We start from the raw sequence: 9,367 nt of genomic DNA on the forward strand, positions 1-9,367 counted from the left end.
CCGCGCAGGCTTCTGCTTCTGTGAGTCTGACGTCCTGCACGTATGTGCAGGACGTCAGACTCACAGAAGCCGAAGCCTGCGCAGCCTTCTACATGGAATGTTGCTAGTGGAATAGCAACATTCCATGTAGAATCTCCAATAGTAGCAACACTCCACTCCAATAGTATCTATTTTATTTTTGTTACATTTGTACCCCGCGCTTTCCCACTCATGGCAGGCTCAATGCGGCTTACATGGGGCAATGGAGGGTTAAGTGACTTGCCCAGAGTCACAAGGAGCTGCCTGTGCCTGAAGTGGGAATCGAACTCATCAGGACCAAAGTCCACCACCCTAACCACTAGGCCACTCCTCCACTGTTGCTACTATTTGAGATTCTTCATGGATTGTTCCAACATTCCATGTAGAAGTCGGCCCTTGCAGATCACCAATGTGGCCGCGCAGGCTTCTGCTTCTGTGAGTCTGACGTCCTGCACGTACGTGCAGGACGTCAGACTCACAGAAACAGAAGCCTGCGCAGCCTTCTACATGGAATGTTGCTAGTGGAATAGCAACATTCCATGTAGAATCTTCAACAGTATCTATTTTATTGTTGTTACATTTGTACCCTGTGCTTTCCCACTCATGACAGGCTCAATGCGGCTTACATGGGGCAATGGAGGGTTAAGTGACTTGCCCAGAGTCACAAGGAGCTGCCTGTGCCTGCAGTGGGAATCAAACCCAGTTCCCCAGGACCAAAGTCCACCACTCTAACCACTAGGCCACTCCTCCACTCCATTTTTTTAGACATCTTAATTAGTTATCAATAAACCAGATGATCCAATTCAAGATTCTGTCTCTGATTTGCAAGCCCTTCATTCTGACCTTCCTGTCTATTTAGCCAGACTAACTATCCCGTGCCCCCTACTTGTTTACTACACTCAAAAGACTGTGGAGGAGTAGCCTAGTGGTTAGTGCAGTGGACTTTGATCCTTGGAAACTGGGTTCTATTCCCACTGCAGCTCCTTGTGATTCTGGGCAAGTCACTTAACCCTCCACTGCCCCAGGTACAAATAAGTAGCTGTATATAATATGTAAACCACTTTGAATGCAGTTGTAAAAACCACAGAAAGGCGGTATATCAATTCCCTTTCCCTGGCTCCTTTTTTATGGAATAATCTTCCACTTGCTCTAAGATCAGAGCTATCTTTTACTAATTTTAAGAAAGTACTGACGATGCACCTTTTTCAGTAGCTTTTGACTGAAGTGGTTTTCCCTTATCTAATATAATTCGCACCGCCAACGTTCTGAAGCTGACTCCATGGCAGTGAAGCCGTGTAGTGTTCGTAATCGCCCTGCCCTCGATGGAACTCTGTGGTTTCGCTTCTGTTTCTGCAGTTCCTATGGTCCCGCCCTTCTGCAAACAGGAAATGAGGGCGGGACCAGAGGAACAGCTGAAACAAGCGGCGTCTGTACTTGCTGCACTTCACTGTTGCCGGATGAGCAGGAGGTAAAACTTTTTAAACAGCAGCTGCCACGTACGAAGGGCTGGGGCACATGCACACGTCCTCCTTGCTGTCGGAGGCCACAGAGGGAGGGAGGCGCTGGACGGCGGAAATGAGAGGAGGGGGGCCCAGATAGAGGGGGGGGAGGGGTAGAACATTAATGGCAAAAGGTCATTACCTTGCTAACGCCCATTTCATTTCAATGAGAAACGGGCTTTTTTTTTTTTTTTTTACTAGTGTGTGTGTGTGTGTGTATATATATATATATATACATACATACAGTGGGGGAAATAAGTATTTGATCCCTTGCTGATTTTGTAAGTTTGCCCACTGACAAAGACATGAGCAGCCCATAATTGAAGGGTAGGTTATTGGTAACAGTGAGAGATAGCACATCACAAATTAAATCCGGAAAATCACATTGTGGAAAGTATATGAATTTATTTGCATTCTGCAGAGGGAAATAAGTATTTGATCCCCCACCAACCAGTAAGAGATCTGGCCCCTACAGACCAGGTAGATGCTCCAAATCAACTCGTTACCTGCATGACAGACAGCTGTCGGCAATGGTCACCTGTATGAAAGACACCTGTCCACAGACTCAGTGAATCAGTCAGACTCTAACCTCTACAAAATGGCCAAGAGCAAGGAGCTGTCTAAGGATGTCAGGGACAAGATCATACACCTGCACAAGGCTGGAATGGGCTACAAAACCATCAGTAAGACGCTGGGCGAGAAGGAGACAACTGTTGGTGCCATAGTAAGAAAATGGAAGAAGTACAAAATGACTGTCAATCGACAAAGATCTGGGGCTCCACGCAAAATCTCACCTCGTGGGGTATCCTTGATCATGAGGAAGGTTAGAAATCAGCCTACAACTACAAGGGGGGAACTTGTCAATGATCTCAAGGCAGCTGGGACCACTGTCACCACGAAAACCATTGGTAACACATTACGACATAACGGATTGCAATCCTGCAGTGCCCGCAAGGTCCCCCTGCTCCGGAAGGCACATGTGACGGCCCGTCTGAAGTTTGCCAGTGAACACCTGGATGATGCCGAGAGTGATTGGGAGAAGGTGCTGTGGTCAGATGAGACAAAAATTGAGCTCTTTGGCATGAACTCAACTCGCCGTGTTTGGAGGAAGAGAAATGCTGCCTATGACCCAAAGAACACCGTCCCCACTGTCAAGCATGGAGGTGGAAATGTTATGTTTTGGGGGTGTTTCTCTGCTAAGGGCACAGGACTACTTCACCGCATCAATGGGAGAATGGATGGGGCCATGTACCGTACAATTCTGAGTGACAACCTCCTTCCCTCCGCCAGGGCCTTAAAAATGGGTCGTGGCTGGGTCTTCCAGCACGACAATGACCCAAAACATACAGCCAAGGCAACAAAGGAGTGGCTCAGGAAGAAGCACATTAGGGTCATGGAGTGGCCTAGCCAGTCACCAGACCTTAATCCCATTGAAAACTTATGGAGGGAGCTGAAGCTGCGAGTTGCCAAGCGACAGCCCAGAACTCTTAATGATTTAGAGATGATCTGCAAAGAGGAGTGGACCAAAATTCCTCCTGACATGTGTGCAAACCTCATCATCAACTACAGAAGACGTCTGACCGCTGTGCTTGCCAACAAGGGTTTTGCCACCAAGTATTAGGTCTTGTTTGCCAGAGGGATTAAATACTTATTTCCCTCTGCAGAATGCAAATAAATTCATATACTTTCCACAATGTGATTTTCCGGATTTAATTTGTGATGTGCTATCTCTCACTGTTACCAATAACCTACCCTTCAATTATGGGCTGCTCATGTCTTTGTCAGTGGGCAAACTTACAAAATCAGCAAGGGATCAAATACTTATTACCACCACTGTACGTATATATATAATCGGTCAGGTTGGTTGACAAATAGGTTCCCTCCTAACTCTTTGTATGGCTCTGTTTGAAGGAATGTTGACTTCTGTCCTATAGTTTAATGGCGTTCCTTTCTGTATTGCTTTGTTGCTATTCCATATTGTTCATCCCCCTGATTTGCTGTGCAACTAGGGCAGTTTTATAAAATACCAATAAACAGTTCATTTTCCCAGTACTGGTTCTGAAATATTACATATAATTATATTATGGAGTAAGGGGCCCTTTGATGCACCGAAAAATGGGCTGCGCTAGTGTAGGCACGTGTTTTGGGTACGAGCAGATCCATTTTTCAGCACACCTGTAAAAAAGGCCTTTTTAAAATTTTTACTGAAAATGGACGTGCAGCAAAATAAAAATTGTCGAGCACCCATTTTGAATCTGAGACCTTACCTCCAGCCACTGACTTAGTGGTAAGAGCTCACACATTAACCATGTGGTAATTGTCTACACACGTAGAATGACAATTACCGCCCAGTTTCTGCCGCGCACAAGAAAATAAAGATTATTTTCTGGCGCGCATAGTGGACGCACGTCAAAAATGAAATTATCGCAAGGGCCACACGGTACATAAGTATTGTCATACTGGGAAAGATCAATCAAGCCCAGCATCCTGTTTCCAACAGTGGCCAATCCAGATCACAGCAAGATCCCAAAAAAGTACAAAACATTTTATACTCCTTATCCTTTAGGAAGCCGGCCAAACCTTTTTTAAACTCTGCTAAGCTAACCGCTTTTACCACATTCTCTGGCATTCCAGAGTTTAATTACACGTTGAGTGAAGAAAACGTTTCTCCGATTTGTTTTAAATTTACCTCATTGTAGCTTCATCGCATGCCCCCTAGTCCTTCTGGAAAGCGTGAACAAACGCTTCACATCTACCCGTTCAACTCCACTCATTATTTTATAGCCCTCTATCATATCTCCCCTCAGCCACCTTTTCTCCAAGCTGAAGAGCCCTAGTCGCTTTAGCCTTTCCTCATAGGGAAGTCGTCCCACCCCCTTTATCATTTTCATCACCCTTCTCTTTACCTTTTCTAATTCCATTATATCTTTTTTGAGATGCGGCAACCAGAATTGAACACAATATTCGAGGTGCGGTCGTACCTTGGAGCGATACAAAGGCATTATAACATCCTCATTTTTGTTTTCCATTCCTTTCCTAATAATACCTAACATTCTATTTGCTTTCTTAGCCGCAGCAGCACACTGAGCAGAAGGTTTCAATGTATCATCGACGACGACACCTAGATCCCTTTTCTTGGTCCGTGACTCCTAATGTGGAACGTTGCATGACATAGCTATAATTCAGGTTCCTCTTTCCCACATGCATCACTTTGCACTTGCTCACATTAAACGTCATCAGCCATTTAGACGCCCAGTCTCGTAAGGTCCTCTTGTAATTTTTCAAATTGATGGGCATTGGGCATGCGTAAGCGCCTACACGGCTTAGTAAAATGGCCCCTAACTTAGATAAAAGAAACCTAAATAAAGTTTATCTTACACACACGCCTTTCTTTCAATCAGGAGACAGAAAGAAATGGAAAAAGCCAAGCTGTTAAAATTTCGAGAAGCATTGCCTAAAAGTTACTCTCAAGCAATACTTAAAAAAAAAAATGAAAATGTATTTGGCACAATAATACAAATCATGGTTTACTGCAGCAAGTGTTTTCTGCAGTGGCCAACAAACTAGCATTATGTTTCCAGATGGTCCACCCCCAGTTTGTTGTACTTGGCATGTCTGGCTCTTTACATCTAAGCCGTCCAGCATAAATTAATACCACCACCCTATGCACCAGAGCAGAATGTCCTGTTCGCCTATAATAAATCAGAAATAGCACTAAATTTAGTTCCTGGTCGAATGCCACGGCCACTGTTTTCTCCCAGTAGAGTCGTCTATAAAGAATCGGCTACTGGCAGGCCCTGCTTTTTAATTTATTTATTTTTAAATTTCTCTTTATTCAATTTAAACATTTATCAGGACAGTTACGTTCTCGAAACAGAAGTTTTGTAAACTACAGCTAATGTCAGAAAAGAAAAACAGCAGCAGCAGCTCTCATTTTACAGAACACAATAGGAAATCTTACACCACAGAGGATCCAAGAATAGAAGGTCATCCCAGAGAGCAGCCTATAAAAAGGAAAAAAATATAAGAATACAGAGAGGAAAAAAAAAGAGAGAACGGCTATGAATTGGGTATCTTATTTAAATCCTAATTTAGGGCCTCCTCGCTAACGGCTCCCGGTACAGTAATGCCGACGTAGCCCACTCACTTTGAATGGGCTCTGTCGGCATTGCTGCGCGGAAACCGCTAGCGCGGCTTGATAAAAAGAGGCCCTTAGCTAGAAAAGCAACACATAGTTCCTCGCTAAGGTCCTTGAGATCTGGTCTACAAAAAAAGTAGCAACTGGGAAGGTTCTTAAAAACAAATGATACAGCTGCGGGATGCATCGCGCATTTGCAAGGAAAAAGAAGAAAACTTTCCTCTCAAGAAGCTGACTTCTTGTCTCATGGACAAGAATTGTTTCCTCCATTCCTGGGTCGTTGTTTGTTTGTTTTTCACAAATATCTGGAAAAATTTGATTTTTTGAATCATGAAAATCAGCTTTCTGAAAGTGGAAGGAACAGTGCATGAACAAGTTTTTATCCTGCAGGAAAACAAAAAGATACAATCAATGTTCTTCTGGTAATAAAGGCTCTAATAGTCCAGTAACATCCAAAGGTGATATGTTAGCACCCACAGGTCCTCTTCTCTGCACTTTAGATGGAATGAAATAAACAGTGTTCAAAGGTGGTATAGAAGCATATTTTCAAAGCACTAATGGGTCTCTTTACTCAGCTGTGGCCATTTTTGCCGCATGCCAGGGCCCCTTTTACCACAGTGGGTAAAAAGGTAAAAAAAAAAAAGAAATGCAATAAATCTGCACTTACCATGCAGCCTTTTGGGGGGCTGGGGGGAACATTTACTGCCATCCATTCAGGTGGCAGTAAGGGCTCCCGCACTAACCCAGCAGTAACGAGGCAGCACACGATGCTGTCCGGTTACCGCCGGGTAACCCCCTGCGGAAATACTTTTAAAATATTTCTGCTAGCCAATGGAAATGATGTGCGCTGGGGGTAGTTCTGGGTTGCCACGTGGCAACCCTTTAGGAAAAGGCCCCCTTTAGTCCAGGGGGAAAAGGAAAAACCCTAGAAATGGCAAGCTGCCCAGTTAGCGCCAGATTAGCACCGAAGACCTTATCGCCACTTCAAAGGGTGGTGGATAACAGCTCCCCCGCCATATGGCCATTTTTTTTTTTTGGGGGGGGGGGTTACAAGCTGTGGGAAATATGTCCCTTGCCTCCAGCGCAGCTTAGTAAAAAGACCCCCCCCCCCCCCCCGAGTCTTTTGGTGAAACAGAGTAAAGCTGTGGAAAATTTTAATAAGCGAAGGTTCGGGGTTCTAGTCAAATTCTCCATACTTTCTAATTCTAATGTATTGCAGTTTTATCTAGAACCAAAGATGTCTAGACTTCTTTTATCACTTTAATTTCCTGCTCAAGTCTTTCTAGCCCTATTCCCGGAGGTCTCCAACTCCACAGCCTGGGACTTAGGAAAAAAGTTTGAAGTAATTGAAGCAAAGGTTAAACAGACCTTATGCATGGATGCTATCGCTAGCCAAACTTATGCAGGGTAATTTCTGCTGGTTTTACCAGGGGAGAAATAGACAGCAAGAAAGCAACAGACTCTTCGCTGCAAACCTCACCCTCCACAGTAGATCCCTCACTGGCATTCTGGCGCAGAAGTCAATGCTGTTGTAGCCGCTGATGTCACTTCCTCTCCGGCAAGCAGTGCACAACAGGGCTGCTCCTCAGCCATAGGATCTGATGCTACTCTCACCATTCCTAACTCAACCTTCTCAGCCTCTCAGGGTCCCTTTTACAAAGGTGTGGGAGGGGTAACGCGTGGGTAGCTTGCACCCAATCGGCGCTACCACCGGGGTAGCACGTGTGTCCAGCGGTAATTCTGATTTTGAAGTAAACCGAATCCCATGGTAAAAAAATAAATTTTCTATAGCAGGGGTATTCCTGGCAGTAACTGGCAGCACGCCCACGTTAGCGTGTGCTGCATGGTTACCGAGGGGTAGTGCATGAACCCTTACTGCTAGGTCAATGGGTGGGAGTAAGGGCTCAGGCCATAAATAGGTGTGCACTAGTTTTAATATTAGCGCAGGTCCATTTCCCAGCCCATAAAAAAATTGCCTTTTTCCCCCAACCGCAGTAAAAAAAAATGGCCCACTGCGCACCTAAAAGACATGCCCACACTACAGCAGGCCACTTTTTACCATGGCTTTGTAAAAGGACCCTTCAGTTTGCAGGCGGTAGATTAGGAAACAATGGGATCCGTGAGAAATCACTGCCCAAAGGGGATCCGCAGTCTGCCCAGCTCTCCCTAGCGGGAACACTCAACTCTATCTGAGGGCTGGCAAGCCACTGGATCATCGAGAAGGTAGGTGTAGCGGTGGGGGGTGGGGGGGGGGGGGGGGAGAGGGGGGAAGAAGTCTAATTTTCTCCTTCTTCTTCGGTATAGCCAAGGAAAATATCACTGGAGAAAACCAACAATAAAACTCAGCGTTCACCAGAGCTCTGCACAATGTAGCTATTCAGCAGCCATCATAGATACCTGATGGCTTTTCAGCCTCTCCCCCCCCCATGCCCCCATTTTAAAGTTAGCAATCCACTACATGCTGAATCACCACACTATCCCCGAATTCTATATATGGCGCTCAAAACTGCACACGCCTAATCTGAGTGACTAGTCTATTAGCACCAAAAATTGGGTGCTAACAATTTTGGCCACATTTTTTTTATATATAAATTTTTAATCTATACAATTCGTAAAAGTACAAGAAAATTGAATCTTCACATTACTAACAAAGACAAAAAAAAAAGAAAGCAAACCAACAAGCCCACGTCATGGGAAGCGACTAAGCCGTACTATTCTAACATATAATCAAGAAGTAATTAATAGGGTATTACAAAATAACTCCTAACATTATACGTCCTAATATTAACTTTGTGTACTTTTAAGCTCAAAACACTGATTACTTCTCATAACCTTCAAATATTGTTCTAACTGTAGTGAATCCCAAAAAAAAACAAAGTTTACCCTGAAATGATATCGTACATTTACACAGCACGGCTGCTGAGAGACTGAGCCGGGCCCTCCCCCCAGGATCATCGCCGCCACTGCCCTCCAAATATTGTCGCTGTCGCAGCCCCGCTGCACTGTAATACTTTGGCTGGTAAGGATTCCAAGGCCCCGCCAGCAGAAGAATCTTCCTCCAGCACTGCTCTTCTCTCTGCCATGTGGCCTGCCCCTGCGGCTGATTTTTCTCTCAGTCACGCCTGCTCGGTTTCAAAACCGAGCATGACCGGCCTGAGGGGAAATCAGCCGCTTGGAAGGCAATGCGGCAGACTGTGAGGGAGAGCAGCGCTGGAGGAAGTATTAAGGTAAACGTAAGCACAGTCAATACTTTTAGGAACCAGAAAAGTTTTCTGTATTATGTTTTGTTCCTTTTTTGCTTTGTTTAGCTTTTGGGGGGCAAAGGGTCAGAAGGGGGCTTCTTTAAATTTTGAGCTTTATATATTTTTTTTGTTGTTTTCTTCTTGCTTCTTTTGCTTTCCTTTTCTCTGCTCTCCGTTCCCCCCTCCCCTCCTTTCTGGCAGCCTTTTTCCCCAGGCATTAGCTCACTGCTTCTTCCACACTCTCCAAAAACAGGGTCTAAACAGTGTCCTGGCCAAGGATCCAATTCTTCTCCCAGTCACAGCAACTTCTTGGGCCACTTTGGAAACCCAGACTTTGGCAACCTCTTCTCCCAGGCCCAGCGGCAGGCATTGAATTTTGAGCTGAACAGAAAAGCTTTCCGCAACCCAAAAAAAACCCAAAAACACACTGCATAGGATGATAACAATAGTTTTGACGACATGTATCTTTC

Source organism: Microcaecilia unicolor, unplaced genomic scaffold (assembly GCF_901765095.1).
Source record: "Microcaecilia unicolor unplaced genomic scaffold, aMicUni1.1, whole genome shotgun sequence".
Taxonomy (NCBI): domain Eukaryota; kingdom Metazoa; phylum Chordata; class Amphibia; order Gymnophiona; family Siphonopidae; genus Microcaecilia; species Microcaecilia unicolor.